The 17,769-nt window shown below is 35.0% G+C and overlaps 1 protein-coding gene across 1 annotated transcript in view; it reads left to right on the forward strand.

The window, feature by feature from the left end:
• Window positions 1-11,366, forward strand: part of LOC127843121 (protein neuralized-like) — a 110,873-nt gene extending 99,507 nt beyond the window's left edge. Inside the window, exon 5 of the transcript XR_008032101.1 lies at window positions 11,143-11,366. The gene's annotated coding sequence lies outside the window, so the exon portion shown is untranslated. The remainder of the gene's footprint in view (window positions 1-11,142) is intronic.
• Window positions 11,367-17,769: the final 6,403 nt, after the last annotated feature.

The raw sequence follows: 17,769 nt of genomic DNA on the forward strand, positions 1-17,769 counted from the left end.
ATATCCAGTAAAACTTACACAGAAACCAGTCAGTAAATACGTTAATTACGTTAATAGCACACACACCCATACACTCAAACATTACAATATTAATTCAACTACATGCAGAATCTTGTTTAGGTTTTTAATTTCCTCCTTTGAAACTTAATCACTCATGACGCTGGACGCATACATCAACAAAAGGTATATATTTAGAGGACATGTCAAGAATACAATTCCGGTTTCACTTATATGTTTATTGTCTTTGTTTTGAATAACTTTGGAAAATGCTGTTTGTGTGATATTTGCCTACGAATAAATGTTAACAAAATTTGTACGTCTTTTTCTTTGAATGAGAACGGTACAGTTACACCGTACTATTGGTTTATGACAGCGGATTTGCTGTTTAGACTTGTTCGGACGTGACGTTGATGGCACGTGGAAAGTTTTATTTAATGAATGAACGAGATGCATGAGTAAACAATTATACTAGCGTTGATAAAGTCATTGAATTAGATTAACGATATGAAATTAAATCAATCTATAAGATATTATTCTGTATTATTCAATGTAAATTAATTCTCTTATTATGCTTAGTTATCGGCAATGAGCCTTTGTTTTACACTGTATGCAAACGACTGGGTGGGGAAACGACGTAGAAATACTACCAACTGATCAACCATCTTAAAATTGTGATCCGAAAACAACGGTCACCTGTAGACAACGATCACTTTGGTCATTTCCCCTGACTGACCGCTGTTCTCAGGTTTAACTGTATCAGGAAAAGCTTAGAATAATATAACGGCGAGGGTTGCCGAGCCGTTAATTTATTCATGACGAGCCTGAGTATTACAAAAAGATCAGGCAGTGACCTGTTTATCTGTTTTTCACACATGAAAATAATCGCTCAAAACTTCATTTTAAGCGGGAAATAATAAGCTTTTTTGTCGTTTGACGTGTTAATAATGACGTCATGAGCACTTGCGCTTAATATTTGTAAGATTTGTTTTGCTGTTTGTTTTGCATTTTGTTTAAAATATATTACATCTTGGTATCAAATTGTTTGTTTTGTTAAATCTGATTCGATTCTACTAAAATGATTATTTTATAGTTGATTTCGAGTAATATGACCTACTAACTATCATCGACTGATATAAGAACTTCCTCTTGAACAAATAAAAAAATATATATCAAGCAGATATCAAGGCAGGGGTATGATAAACTTAGGGACAAGGTGGGCAAAACTAACGCAAGATCAACGCATTATTTGAGATTGTAGAATAATTTCAGCGAGATACATCTTTTAACAGCGCATATTGCAAATGTTTGAATATGGTTATATTTTTTTTTAAATTAAAAGTACAAAATTGCAGTAAAAACAGTTATTAAATGTAACAAAAATATCATTTCACTTTTTCTGTTATAAGTTTATGTATGGTAAAATCATTGTAGTTATTTGTGTTGGTACTTTGTGCCAATGTTGTGTGGTACTTTGTGCCAATGTTGTGTGATATCATGATGTATTTTCAACCACAGCTACTTCCCATTGAGAAATATGTTTTAATGTGTATCATAAAGAATAAGTTGTGAGTCCCATAACTTGGATCATAACATATAATTGTTTACATTCATTGTCAATCGTGCAGCAGAATAATATAAAGCATGTATATGTTTATAATACTTATTATAGCTGCGTTTTTTTTATTAATGAACGAAATTGTTGATAACAGATAAGATAATGTTCTTATCTGTGATCAACAATTTCATTTTTTAATCAAACGATAAAGAACATGCTATTTATACAATCTCGTTGTTTTACAAATTATCCCATGTGAGTCCCTAATGTCCCGTAATTGTTCTTTTACAAACTTCGTGTTTGCACATCTTCGAAACCAAATGCATAGTTTCAGTTATAACGATATTTCTTTATTTGCTGTCCAGAACGCTGGACCCTTTATGAGCTTTATATTGCTGCGCATATACAAATGTATTTATCTCTACCTGCTACGGCTTTTTATTTGGAAGACATGATTAAATGTCACATGACTGATTAGGTATCGTAGTTAAATTCCTCTTAGCATAATTTAATAGGTTATTAAATTAAAAATATTTCGGACAACTGAAGTATACGAACAATTATCACCTGGTTTACACATTTCACTCTCATATCACAAAACCCATTCAATACAACTTTATGGTCATCGCAAACCGAACAAAAACCGTATTAATCATTAGCTATCATGTTTAATGATCTGATTGAAGTAAAACACTTTTAACCCGACATAACTTAAAAGATAAAATGTGTAATTATGAATAAGCATCTTATAATCACGCCATACGATCACCTAATTAGGACATAGTATCTCCTAATTAGACGTCTTGCATATCAATCCTTATTCACTCTCAAAATAGCCGTGTTTGTTTACATCGCATTACATCTATATGCATTTTATGTTTCAGGAGAAATTCGACACGTTTAATGCTGTTATCGGGCAAAGAACACCAATCATCAGCCCCAATAGAAAGTGCGTCCTCGCGACCGGCATCCTAAAGTACTTCGAGAAAAACGTACCCGAGGTTTTGAGATATCGGGCTTCAAAGATTTGCCCTTGGACGATCAGGCAAACCTATTTCGCGATAAAAGACGGGCAGACAATTGTCTTAAACAATAACACGTCGTCATCATACCTTAACATATAAATGATATATTTTCTCACGTAACTGGGTACTTAAAATTCGATGTAATTATTTGACATTACATGGCAAAATAAATAGACAAAGGGGACACAAATGGCAACAATACTATAATGTTAAACATGTACCTAGAACATTATTTTTCAAACATTTTATTTTTAATAGGGTTATATGATCGCAGTTGTCATGTCAAAAGTGACAAGCGTGCATTTGCATACATTTAAAATGGATTTTCTGTCACATGAAGAAACAAACTGGTGGACATTATAGATACACGGTATTTCCTCCATAAAAAGAGTCAGTTATTGCAACAAGCTTTTTTTTTCTTTTCGGAAGATATCAAAGTAACAATGAAATCATTAAGAACAACTGATATAATTCCAAACAAATTTTCGAGCATGCCTCTCTTGTGATTCGAACTCATTCTTATAACAACCGTGTTCTTTTGTTAGTTGTTTGCTGCACTACAATATGTCGTAAACGATAGTATGCATGCGTTAAGCGTTAAGCGTTATGCTTTTACTTCGTGAGGTAGATAGTTTGTCATCATAAAATAAATGTTTTATTGCGCGAATTTTAAAACGATATCTGGTAAGCAACATTTTAATGGTTCTTAAATAATTAATTTTGAAATATTATACCGATTTCACATATGACCCTTTAATATAAAATATATAGTTACTATACTTCCTTCTTAGAATAATATAACAGCGATTAAACATATCAAATTTAATACATAGACTACGTTATTGCCATTAAAATAAACAAAAACGTTCTTTCGTGGTTTTGTTGTATGTTAGTTGTTAACCTACCAATTCATATTTTAAAAGGGTTCCTCAGAAACACTTCAATCAAAGAAAAAATAGCGATGACATCCACGAAAAAAGCTCAATACAAATTTACATGGTTCACGAACAATAACTCTAAGAAATCTCGAAGAGAGTTAGCATTTCTCATAAACGATTCAATAAACCTTTTTAAAGGAGCCTTTTCACGTTTTGGTAAATTGGCAAATAATTTTTTTTTTCAGATTTGCTAATATTCGTTGTAGTTATGATATATGCAAGGAAACAGTAATACTGAAAAATTACCATGCTCTAAAATATCCATTATATGCATCTTTTGGCGATTTAAATACCTGAAAATTATAAAGCGTGGCAACGCGAAACGATTGAATAATTTGGAGATTTCTGTTGTTGTCGTTTAATTTTGTAATATTACGAGGATTGTTTATATAAAGTATAAAATACACCACTCACTTCATGAGCACGGATGACCGAGTGGCCTAAGCGTAGGACTTTTACTCCAGGGGTCAGAAATTCGAACCCAGTTGAGGGTTACTTTTAATTTATTTGTTTAAATTTTATTCTTCTTTTTACTGGAGCGTGTTAGATCCAATGTTTACATTTATCAATATGAAGCATTTAATGACAAACTTCAAAACATGCTAAAATCTGTGAAAAGGCCCCTTTGAAAACATACTCTATACTTTTATTATATTGTATATATTATTTTATGTTTAAAAAGCCAAATATATATTATTTTATATTATTTTTTGTTAGTAAAAGCCAAGTCCACAACAACTTAAGAATCAACTTTGCAAAACTTGTTTCTTATTGATATTTCACCGAACAACATACCAAAAATGCCATCGCTATATTATAATTTTTAAAATCGAAATAGTAATACACAGAATTTACGTCATTTCATTGCATAAGAAATGTAAATGTGTTTCTGTTTTGAGCACATTTATGAGAATACATGAACTATACAGTTACACATAAATCGCAAGTTCAGAAAAAAAGACCAAAACAAAAGATATATTATTTTCTGATTCTTATTCTTATCCGTAAAAAACAGTTCAATGGACGTGTTAAATATAAGGCTTTTATAGTCATTAGGGCAGGTTACTCTGTTAATGTTAACATTTATATATTTTGTCCTTTGTTCTATTTTCCCCAATCTTCGACGGCGTGATTTATAATACTGTCGATCAGTATTTTTGTTAGGGTTATCATACTGTTTTAGCAACCGAAATTAGATAAATTCAATGAACATGTTTTATTTTTTCGATAATCGATCTTTTCTCAAAAGTGTTAATGTTGATGGCATTTAGCATTATCGCTCTTTCGTATAAGATTGGTTTTACCCGTTGGTTTTAGCAAGCCGATACAGGATCATCAAGTTGTTGCCCCCACTACCAAATCAGGTTTTAAGAATGAGTTTTTTTTCATGTGGTGATTTGGATATTAATCGCAACGGAATTAATATATGTTTGCAATGTTTCCAGAAAGTGCCCAGCCATTCTTATACGTTCATTTCTGAAAATTACATGAAACAAGCGCTACGACATGAGGTAAAAAATAATCCCCTCCTTTGACAATGATATTTTTATTTTACCTTTGCACTACATCCAGGGATCAGGATCGAGTGGGACAACATGAGTGGGATTGTTATAGACCCCGACTCAATGTTCCCCATGTCAGATGACGTTCATACGGAATACCGGAATGTCGACATCGTACTATCGCACTATCACATTGTCGCCCTCTGGATTTTGATGTGTAACCACGATTGCCCTAACGGTATTCGGCACGTTCACGTGTTCAATCCAGAAAACATCGTCAGAGATAGTAAATCATATTTGTATTATTTTAATAAAGCTGCAAAAACTAACATATTTGCAAAGTAGAAATCGAATTAAAATACATGAATGATCAAGTTACGAACATGAGGTGCATTAAACACCGACTTAAGTTTCTATTAGTTGAAAATTGCAGTTTTAAACTGCTGAGATAAGTACATGAAAATGTTGCATAGTCAGATTGGGATATTGTCGCAATATGTGGCGCGTAGTTTCCGTTCTTATTTCCTGATGGCATAAGTCAACCAACATGCAGTTGTATTTATAAATCACATATTTAAGGCTTAATAATTACAGTGCATAAAAGTTCGGTGGCAGTGGTGGTGGTGGTGGTAGGGGTAGTGGTGATGGTGGTGTTGGTGGTGGTGATATTTTAAATTCCATCGAAATAAAACAATAAGATAGTGAAATCTTTGTTGTTGTCTCGCTGAATCCGATTCCGGTGCTACTTTTCCGATATCTTGATCCGTTAAAGAATTATGCTTTTAAATGGTGCCGTTCGATTAGAATGCAGCACCCCTTTTATCAGAAGCGCAAAACCCAGTAGACCTTAATTTGCAGTAAAATAAAACAATAAGATAGTCCAATCTATGTGATTTTGCCTCCCTGAACCCGAATCCGGTGCTACTCTTAACCCCTTAAAGAATTATTGATTGTAATTGGTGCCGTTCGAGAAAAATGCATAGTTTATCTAAAACCAAAAAAAGAGGGCCAGGCATCTGTTCACTTTCATACTTGACTCCTTCTGCTTTGCCATGCTGTGATTTCCACCAGGGCTCGTGGCCGAGAAGCGGATAAAACCATCCACGATAGAAACTGAAATAAATAATATTGAATGATATTCTATGCTACAGCTTGAAATGGCATTACATTTTACTTATAACTGACTAATATAACTCCTTAGTATTAAAAATAAATAATATATTTATATTTGTTATAATATTTTTTTATCTTCGTTACTTACAGCTTTTCGGCCTTGCATATCCTGGTACAAGGGTCGAGGGTCAGACAGTACTCCCGGGTGAGGTGCGGCAGTATGTCCGGGGTCTCTCCTGACTGCGGCAGTAGGTCCGTGGTCTTTCCAGACGAGCGCTGGTCGTCGTCCTGGATATTCCTTGGTAGAGCGGACGCGGACGCGGACGTGGAGCCTGCGGCTGACCCGCCTCTGGGATTTTCTTTTTGATTACAACTTTCGGAAGGAGACGTTCATCTTTATGGCTGATACTAGCCTTGCACAATCTGGTGTGACGAAACACGTTGGCCGTTCCATAATGGGACCCTATTGGATTTGGATGCAGTGTAAACTAAGTATTTACTGCGTAAGAATGACATTCGATATAATCTTGACCAGACAGGAAGCCCCAAATCGTATATTGAACGAAGCCGAAGGCAGAGCGCCGCATACAGTTTGAGGCTGTCTGGCTGGTCACTATTATGCCGCTGGGCCTGAAGAGGGTTTTCTCATTTTCACAGAGTGTACCGAACATTTTGTCCTGTGTATCTTTCAGCGTATAAATGCTGTTGTTTCAACCCACTAAAATACATGAAGATAAGATGGTCTCTATGAAAACGTGTCATATGTCATCTCAGATTAGTCTGTGCATTCAGCACAGGCTTTTCAGGGATGACATTTTCCTGTGCAGTCCACACAGACTAAATATGGGTCTAAATCTGGGACAACACTTTACGCCCCATGCATTAAGCCCAGTTGTCCCAACTCAAATAGTGTTGTTTGGCCCACAATTATTTTTACCAGAGAAAACATGTCTGTTAGGTAGAATGTAATATAAAAGAGAGTTATGTTAACAGCCTTGCAGAATGTGGGTCAGATACCAGGGTGGATTGACATGAGATGTACAGAAAAGAGAACATTGTTTTCAGCTGAGATATTTTGAGCTGTGCTTGTATAAATATTTATTAGTAGTTCTTGATGTACTTTCTTTCAAAGCCTTACAGACCTGGCTGCAAGCAATGTAATCATATTTGTAGGTTAAATTCCTTGGCCTGTTCACATTTGTGTTTATAATGTTATGAAAATAAAAATATAAACATGTATTTACATTAATAATGGTACTATTATTATATAATAGACATAAAACAGAGCAAACCTACATTGTGTAATATACTAGTAATTGGTTTATGTCACTAAAGAAATCCTTTATTCTTTGTCTTTTACTTCTTAGTTTCTTAACATTGTGAATGCTTTACATGGCAAATGATTGACATTCCTAAGGTTAGTTGACTGCTGTGTATAACGACTATATGCCTGCTTCTAACTTAATATCATCATTTTGCTATATTTTTCTTGTTTCCCTATATCACAGTTTACAATTTGTATACATATCAAAACCTTTCAACAGAAAAAAGACAATATTCTATCAGTATGAGCAACGTTCAGGGAAAGTCAGAAATACTGCATGTGCATCAAGTGTTGTCTCAGATTGACACTGCTTTCTGCCTTGACTGAATTCTCTTAAAGAAGAAATTTATTAACCCTTAACCACATAGATATGTATTTTGACGCATTTGTTCTCCCTTAGAATGTATTTTGACGCATTTGTTGTCCCTTAGAAAGTGACATTCGACTTAAGACCTTTCTTACTAGATTCATTTTTAAAGGCTTCATTGCCAACCCTTAGATACTGATGGGCAGCAAACAGCATAAACCCGAACAGATTGCAGGTTACTCACAGAATGTTTTTGTTTTATGCTGTTTGCCCATAGTCATTTTCACTTTGCTTCTGAGTGTGAAATGTTTAAACGAAACAATTCAATAAAAGCAAAATGTCTTGTCCCTGATAAGCCTGTGCAGACTGCATTTTTCCAGAGAGGGTATCACATTGTGATCTTCTTTCAGGTGAGGTACAGTATGGGAGGAACAACCACAAGGAGTCCACACTGATGGATGTGGACCGCACACTAGCGCTCTCGGCTTTCTTTGTACGGCAATGTACAGAAGATCAAAAAGATTGGTAAGTTGTACACAGGAATATCTAGGCTTTCTTAAATGAGTACTGTAATGTACAGAAGATCCAATTGATTGGTAAGTTGTACTTAGGAATATCAAGGCTTTCTTTGAAGTGTACGGTAATGGACAGAAGATCAAAATGATTGGCAAGTTGTACTTAGGAATATCTGGGCTTTCTTTGATGTGTACGGTAATGTACAGAAGATCAAAATGATTGGTAAGTTGTATTTAGGAATATCTGGGCTTTCTTTGATGTGTACGGTAATGTATAGAAGATCAAAATTATTGGTAAGTTGTACTTAGGAATATCTGGGCTTTCTCTAACCAGTATGGTAAAGTGCAAAAAAAGATGTCACATGATCTATTGAAAGCGCATATTTTTTTAAAATAAGCCTACCTGCATTTCTGACAATAATTCAACATGTATTGTTTGTTATGTGATATAATTTACAAGAATTGTTGTTTTCAATGTGTTCAAAGAACAAGTGTCATGTTGCAACCCAGTCAGAAAAATCCACGACCACATTGGAGATTGAACCCGGGACTTCCTTGTTCCAAATCAGGCAGACACTCTACCGCGTCAATATAAAAGCTAGCTCATATAGCAAGGCAGTATAAAATCTCCTAATTCAGAACCCTGCTCAAATATCACGTTGGAATAATACTTTGTTTTAATCAGTTTGCTCATATTGTTACTTTTCCTTCTACATTTTAAGTCCTATGATCTGTGTTGCAGGTGTAACAATCCCGCCTTTCCCGCCGGTCATTCCTCCGCGCCCGATGCCAAGGTCAAGGTCAACGTCCAGTTCCCTCATGGTGACCCTGCCTCCCCCGCCGTCCCACCGCTTCTCCATGATACCCCTGACCTTGAACCTCGGGGGTCAAGTGGAAAGTCAAGGTCACATGCCCCAAACAATGTCAAGGAGCATAAGTCAACCTGCCGTGCCTCTCGTGCCTGGGTCGCCCTTGACCCATACACCTGTTTACCAGTCCATGCCCCCTACCCCCAGCTCAATCAGCGACCCCATAGCTGACAATGAGAACAACGAGTGCACTGTATGCTACGAACGACCCGTCAATTTCGTGCTCTACACGTGCGGACATATGTGTATGTGTTTTGAATGCGCGCAGGCTGTGAGGAAGGAACGCAACCCTTTGTGCCCGATTTGCAGACAGGAAATTAAAGATGTGATTAAGATTTATCGATCGTAGTGTGAAGTATTTTAAATGATACCCGTTTGAACTTGATTGTAATACTTCGGTAAAAGTTTAAAATGCATTTACTTTTAAGAAATGTTTTGGCTTTTTTTCTGGCCCTATTTGGGTTTTACTGCAATACTGTAAACTATTGGAAAGTCTTACAGGGCTCGAATTTAACTTTTTTTTTCTACTTGCAAAATATTGCGAGCAGCTTTAATACAAACTCGCAAAATCAAAAACATTCTCACAAGTTTTGCTGAAAACATAAGTAAAAGCAAGGTTGGACATAAGCTTAGTACTATTAAAACAAAATAAAATATGACATCAACAACAAGTTTTAGTTTTATATTAAGTTCTTTTTCCCACTTTTTCTCTGTTTTCGTAGAAGGATTTAATTTCCCTTGTTTTTTTCTAACTCAACGGTAAACTTTGCTTTGTATTTCGTATTGTTATTTCCGTCTGTGGGCAAAAAGAAACTAGATTTTTTTTCATTTCAACGCCATGTCTGTTCAAGTTTCATATCTCTTATAATGAACATGTGTGAATAATCGACTGTTTCACTTTCTTTGTACTAATACCATCCGCATATCTGTACTATAAGTATACCAGTCTACAAACAAGGTGCGCGCTTCCGCATACGGGTGTTCGGACGTTCTATAAATTGACCTGCAGTTTAGCAATCGGTATTTTTCACTCGCATTTTGCAAGTGTGAGAGTGTTAATTTCGAGCCCTGGTCTAATTTCATATCAACTATTGATTGTCTCCAATTAGCTTTCTAGTTTGATCATCTATTACATATGAATCTCACTATTAAGTTTGTTGTATTTTACTTTTACCTATTAGTGGGCATTTGTATTTGATACTTTTGATCTGTTAAGTGTTTACATTTGTTTATTTTACTTGGTTCTTTAATTTTACCTCAAATAAAGTTTTTTGTCATTTGCATAAATACTACAGTCTTTTGAAGTTTATTAATACCATATCTTACTTACTACAGCACGTGCGGCTGATTTTCTATGAAGCCTTTAGCCAATGTCTTATAGTCTCTGGACATGTTGTTTCAATCGTTGGATCTGTTTTCAATTGTTGTATTTTGAACTTGCATAGTCCTTACATTAAGACATATCTTTGCTTTTTGATAAAGATTATTTCATATGAGACACATTGATTCAGTAGTGTGTTGATATACATTTATATCTTACTCAGTCCACTTAATTAGTTATTTTTTTATTCAATCATGCTCAGATATGAATGTTACTATTCTTTGCTTATTTTCGATCAATTGTATAACTGGTCTGTAGTTTGTTATGTCTCATTCATTGTTATGATATTTAAGCAGTTGTTATTCTCATACATGTGTAATTATCATAATGAAGTTGTTCACTGTATCAGTACAGGGCCTGTCTGTATGGAATAGTTCAAGGCATTTCAAAATGGCATTAGTTCAAAAGTACGTAAATATTATTTTATAAACAATGATAACTTTTCCTTTTGGAAGAAATGTATTTGTTTGTAGTCCAGAAAAAATAATATCATGTTTATTTACAGGGGCAATATTTAAGGAAAATGATTTTTAAAAATGTTTTAATTTAGATTTGTATAAAATTTGTGACTTAGTGTCCTGTAGCACATTGAATGTATGCGTTTTCAACTGAGGTGGTTGTAAACCATTAAGTGCAATTAAATGTGATATTTCTATATATTGTGGGTGAATGAAGCTAACAGATTTGAATGGCTTACCTATGAGCTTTGCTCTGGGAAAATGGGGCTTAATGCTTGTTGGTAAAAGGTCATCCCAGATTAGCCTGTGCAGTGCACACAGGCTAATTGAGGATGACTTCTTCCACTTTATGCACACACATAAATCTTGATATTCACAGAACGAGGCACATATTTTTTAAAGTATATTTTACATTAGTGCTTGTGGTGTTAAAAAATATGTACATAAAAACTCATTATAATAGAAGACCACAAATATCAACCACTGCTTTATATTTGCTGAAAGGACATGTTATAGAGAGTCTTGATAAAATTTTGCTGTTATATATTTATTATCATGCTGTTGCAATGGTTATAACACGTTTCTTACATGATGTTTCATTATCTGATTGAATACATTTTGCAACAAATGATTTTGTTGGGTTTTCTATTAGTTTGATCATGTTAGACATTTCACATGGTTATATGTAGTTTTTAGCTCTACTGGTCGGAGGCCGGAAGTGCTTATGTCATGGCGTGGTTTCCATCGTCCGTCAGTCCGTGCGTGCGTCCGTGCGTTATACGTTTTCTTGTTTACGCGATAAAGTCCACAGTTTTCATCAGATTCTTTTCAAACTTAGTGTCTTTATATTAATGAGGACTCGAACCCTATTGAAAATGGGTTACATCAGAGTAAAAAGTCCAGAATTATCTCCCCTTTAATTTGCGAAAATTGTGAAATAAGGCTTGTTTACGCAATAAAGTCCACAGTTTTCATCCAATTATTTCCTAACTTGCACAGTGTCTTTATCTGAATGATGAGTCAAACCCTATTGAAAATGAGCAATATCGGAGTTATAAGTCCAGAATTATATCCCCTTGAATTTGAGAAAAAAATGAAAATTCTGTTTTTTATGTGATAAAGTCCATAATTTTCATCCAATTCTTGGCAAACTTGCACAGTGTCTTTGTATCAATGAGGACTCAAACTCTTTTTAAAAAAAAGCAATATCAAAGCAATAAGTCCAGAATGACTTCCCCTTGAATATGAGAAAATTTTGAAATCCCGCTTGTTTACACAATTAATTCCACAGTTTTCATCCAATTATTTCCAAATTTGCACAGCATCTTTATATCAATGAGGACTTGAACCCCTTTTGAATATGAGCAGTATCGAAGAAATAAGTACACAATAATCTCCCCTTGAATTTGAGAAAATTCTCCTTGTTTGCGCGATTAAGTACACAGTTTCCATTTTATTCTTTCCAAACTTGCACAGTGTTTATAGCTGTAGTCATCGTGCGTTCATCCTTCGTTTGTTAGAATTTTTTGTTTACATATAAAATTCTATCCTTTTGAAACTTCAACGGATGTTTTATATCATCAAAGACCAGAACCCCATTGAGAGTGAAGAAAATTTGTCCAACTTTATATTGTTGAAAAGGAGCCATTTGAAGTTTGTTTAAATTTTACGTTTCTTCTTGTTTATGCGATAAATTTCCCATTTTGGGTCTGTTTATTTAAAACTTACTCAGATTGTTCATACTACAATGTATCAAGGGCTTGAGCCCTATTGATAATGGCGATGAGTTGAAAATTAATCATTAAAAAGGAGCCATTTGCACGTCTTTTACCTCATTTACACAATTAAGTCCATATTTTTGGTCTGATTGATTCCCTATCACCTTTCAAACGATCAATGTTTTTTTTTTTACTTCATTACTTTTTAAAAATCGTCTGCTACATGACACAGAAAGAGATTATGACATTTTCTTCTGATAGGGGCTACATTCTGAATAGTCATCTGCAAAGGCTTTTTTGGGTCAGTCTGAAATTGGTTTGGTAATGAGTCAAAAGCCTTCTAACCATTTTGTGATGTGATATGATCAGTGAATACTACTTGTCCTTTATAGCATCTAAATAATTGTTTTGAACATAGTGATAAAAGGAGGAATTATTTTAATGTATCTGCAGCAGATGACGTTTTGAAAATGTGCCTAGAGGAAAAAGTAATTGAAGTGAGTAACTTTTCTCACCATGTTCTTTACTCTTATAGCAGCAATATTTTCCATTTTGATTTCATTCGGAATAGTAATTTGCAAAATTTATATGAGTCGGTCCAGAATTGGTTCACTCTCTTCTCTGATGCATGTCATAAAAATTAGAAATATATATATGGTTTTAGTATACTATGCCATGATATGGCCAACCTTTGACTCCAAACAATCATATGCTCATACTAAGCAACACAAACAGTGATCAAGCACTGAAATCAGATCATTTTAATTAATATGGCATAAATCATCGTAATTGAACTGATATTTTGAATTGATGAAAATGACATAAACAATAATTGTTAAAACTGTTTCCCAATGTTGTTAAACATTCCAGCCAGTAGCGCGATTCAGGCCCTCATGGGCCTCTTGTTTTATATAATCATTATGCAAGCATAGTATTACACATATAAATAAGATTATCGCATGATATTTCCATTATGTATGCAATTGAAATGAACTGCGTCATGCAAAAAGGTGTCTTATGCCATGCGTGGTCAGCATAGCTCCAGACTGCAAACAATAATCAGAGACGACACTGTACTCGCATGCATTAAGCACCATTTTTCCAGAGTGAGGCTCAAATGCAGATAGTTGGAATTAATAAGAATAATGATTAATGTCATGCAACAGCCCGTTGAGAGCGTTTGATTTTTATACCCCTGAAGGAGGGCATAGAGTGATCGCACTGTCCGTCCGTCTGTCTGTCTGTCTGTCACACTTTGCATTTATGTTTCAAAAAATTGTCATAACTTCTAATTCGCTTCAGATGTAACTTTCATATTTGGTTTGCATGTGCATATGTACAAGGCCTTTCCATACGCACACAAATTTTGACCCCTTTTACCTTGATCTTGAACTTAGGGTCTGAGTTTAGGTTTAAAAATCTGCATTTAGGTTTCGAAAAATGCTCATAACTTCTATGTCGCTACAGATGTAACCTTCATATTTGGTATGCATGTGTATATGGACAAGGCCTTTCCATACGCATACAAATTTTGACCTTGACCTTGAACTTAGGGTCTGCTTTTAGGTTTCGAAATCTGCGTTTAGGTTTCAAAAAATGCACATCACTTCTATCAAAGCGTTTTTTGGGGGCATATGTCACCCTATGGAGACAGCTCTTGTTATGTCATTTTTTTCCTTATTAGCTAGTTAGAGCATAATCAGATGGTGCTCGTCTGTCTGCAACATATATTTCAAATCTTAATGAAACTTGATCAAAACATTTATCCCTATGATTATTTTGCCGAGTTTAAAAGTTGGCCACTTGAGGTAAAAAACTAGGTCACGAGGGCAAATTTCAATGCTTAATAAGTCCAATCTCCATGAAACTTGGTCAGATGTGTTCTAATGATATGTTGGCCGAGTTTGAAAATGATTTGTTAAAAACACAAGGCCGCCAGGGGACAAGAAGTTTTTAACCAGGTTTTCCGAAGGAAAAAACTTGTTATTAGATTGGCGAATGTCGGCAGGCGGGCGGGCTGAACAAGCTTGTCCAGGCCATAACTTTGTAGTTCATTGCGATATTTTAAAATCATTTGGCACATTTGTTCACCATCATTAGACGTTGTGTCGCGCAAAAGAATTACGTCGATATCTCCAAGGTCACACTTTGAGTTTAAAGGTAAAAAAATGGACATAAATTAGCTTGTCTGGGCCATAACTATGTTATTCATTGTGAAATTTTAATATCATTTGGCACTTTGTTCACCATCGGTGTGTTGCTCGAAATAATAAAGTTGATATCTCCAAGATCAAGGTCGCCACGACTAAAAATAGATTGAATTTGAAACAAAGGGGGTAACTATGAACAATCAGTAACAATGCACATTTTGAGTTGTCTCCCTTTATCAGTGTATTTTTATGCCCCCGGATCGATAGATCGGGGGTATATTGTTTTTGTCCTGTCTGTCTGTCTGTCTGTCTGTCTGTCTGTCTGTCTGTCTGTCTGTCTGTCTGTCTGTCTGTCTGTCTGTCTCTGTCTCTCTGTCTGTCTGTCTGTCCCAAAACTTTTACCTTGTTTAAAGTTTAATAACTTTTGCAATATTGAACATAGCAACTTGATATTTACAATGCATGTGTATCTCATTGAGCTGCTCATTTTGAGTGGGGAAAAGTCAAGGTCATCCTTCAAGGTAAAAGGTGAAATATTATTGTATTTTTCTTTCCTAAAACTTTAACCTTCCTTAAAGTTTTATCATAACCTTTTTAATATTGAACACAGCAACTTCATATTGGTGAAAGGTCAAGGTCATCCTTCAAGGTCAAGGGTAAAAAAACAAACATTTCTCCATTCAATCTCAATGTATCTCATAGAGCTGCTCATTTTTGAGTGGTGAAAAGTCAAGGTCAAGGACATCCTTCAAGGTCAAAGGTCGAATAGCATTGTATTTTTCTTTCCTAAATATTTAACCTTCGTTAAAGTTTTATCATAACTTTTTTAATATTGAACACAGCAACTTCATATTTAGCATGCATGTGTATCTGGTGGAGCTGCACATTTTGAGTAGTGAAATATCAAGGTCAAGGTCATCCTTCAAAGTCAAAGGTAAAAAAATAAAAATATCTTTTTTTAATTTCTCCATTCAATCTCTTACTTACTTCTCGTGGAGCTGCACATTTTGAGTGGTGAAAGGTCAAGGTCATCCTTCAAGGTCAAAGGTCAAATATATGGCTTCAAAGCGGCGCAATAGGGGGCATTGTGTATTTTACAAACACATATTTTGTTTTCTAATTGAAATCAAGGTCGCCACAAGTGAAAATAGATTGAATTTGACAAAAGGGGGTAACAATGCACATTTTAAATTGTCTCCCTTTATCAGACTTTTTTTTTTTAAATTGAAAACCTGTTTTTGTGACAATTTTGTCCCTTGTTCTTTACATGGCTGAAGAAACCTTTGTTAACACAATTGACCTTATTTATGATCCAATCTTCATGAAACTTCGTCAGAATATTTGTCCGAATGAATATCGGCAGTGTTCAAAACAGGGTCATGCAAGTAAAAAACTAGGCCACTGCATGTAGTTCAGATTTCAACAAAAGCTTGTTAACACCTATATATTTAGACTAATTTTCCTAAAACTTGGTCCAAATATTTGTTCTCAGACAAGTTCTACAATGTTTACTGGTCTGTTGAAAAACATGGCCACCAGGGGGTGGGGCAGTTTTCCTAATATGGCTATCGTGATTTTTTTTAACTGTCTAGAAGTCATATTTTTAGACCAATCTTCATGAAACTTGATCAGAGCATTTGCTTATATGATATCTTGGCAGAGTTCAAACATGGGTCAGTCCCTTGAAAAAGCAGGCCACCATGGAGAAGGGCAGTTTCCTAATACAAATTTTTCAAGTTAATTTTTTTGCTCGACTTTTTGAAGAAAAATGAGAGCTATACTACTCGCCCCGGCGTCGAAGTTGGCGTTGGTGAAAGTTTTTTATTAAGTCAAATAACTTTAACACGATCAAAGATAATTAACTCAAACTTGTAATACTTCTTTATGGCAACAAGACAATTGTGTATGTCAAGTTGCATAACTCTGTCAGCATTATTTTTAGAGTTATGCCCCTTTTTATACTTAGAAAATTGAAGATTTGGTTAAGTTTTGTGTTTAGGTCCACTTTATTCCTAAAGTATCAAAGGTATTGCTTTCATACTTGCAACACTTACTCACTATCATAAGGGGACTGTGAGGGCAAAGTTATGTAACTTTGACTGTCATTTTGACAGAATTATGACCCCTTTTATACTTAGAAAATTGACAATTTGGTTAAGTTTTGTGTTTTGGTCCATTTTACTCCTAAAGTATCATAGCTATTGCTTTCAGACTTGGAACACTCGCTAACTATCATAAGGGGACTGTACAGGACAAGTTGCATAACTCTGGTTGGCATTTTCACAGAATTATGGCCCTGTTTTGACTAAGTAACTTTGAATATTTTGTTAAATTTTGTGTTTTGATGCACTTTGCTTCTAAAGTATCAAGGCAATTGCTTTCAAACTTCAAATACTTTCTTACTATCATGAGGGTACTGTACTTGGCAAGTTGAATTTGACATTGACCTTTGAATGACCTTGAATCTCAAGGTCAAATAAATCCATTTCCCTTAACCTGCCATAACTTCTTTATTTAGGATCAGATTTGATTAATACTTTGACAAAACAACGCTTACCTGAGATACCACAATGGACTCCACCCAAACCATCCCCCAGGTTCCACCCCAAAATCCCCCCCCCCCTAAACTTTTTTTTCCTTTTTATTATTCCCCCGGTAGCAGTTGAACTGTCCGTAAGTCTGTGCGTCCGTCCGAAAACTTTAACATTGGCCATAACTTTTGCAATATTGAAAATAGCAACTTGATATTTGGCATGGATGTGTATGTCATGGAGCTTCACATTTTGAGTGTTGGAAGGTCAAGATTAAGGTTGTTCTTCAAGGTCAAAGGTCAAATATATGGCGTCTGTCTGTCCATCCGGAAACTTTAACATTGGTCATAACATTGCAATATTGAAGATAGCAACTTGATATT

Source organism: Dreissena polymorpha, chromosome 8 (assembly GCF_020536995.1).
Source record: "Dreissena polymorpha isolate Duluth1 chromosome 8, UMN_Dpol_1.0, whole genome shotgun sequence".
Classification (NCBI taxonomy): Eukaryota; Metazoa; Mollusca; class Bivalvia; order Myida; family Dreissenidae; genus Dreissena; species Dreissena polymorpha.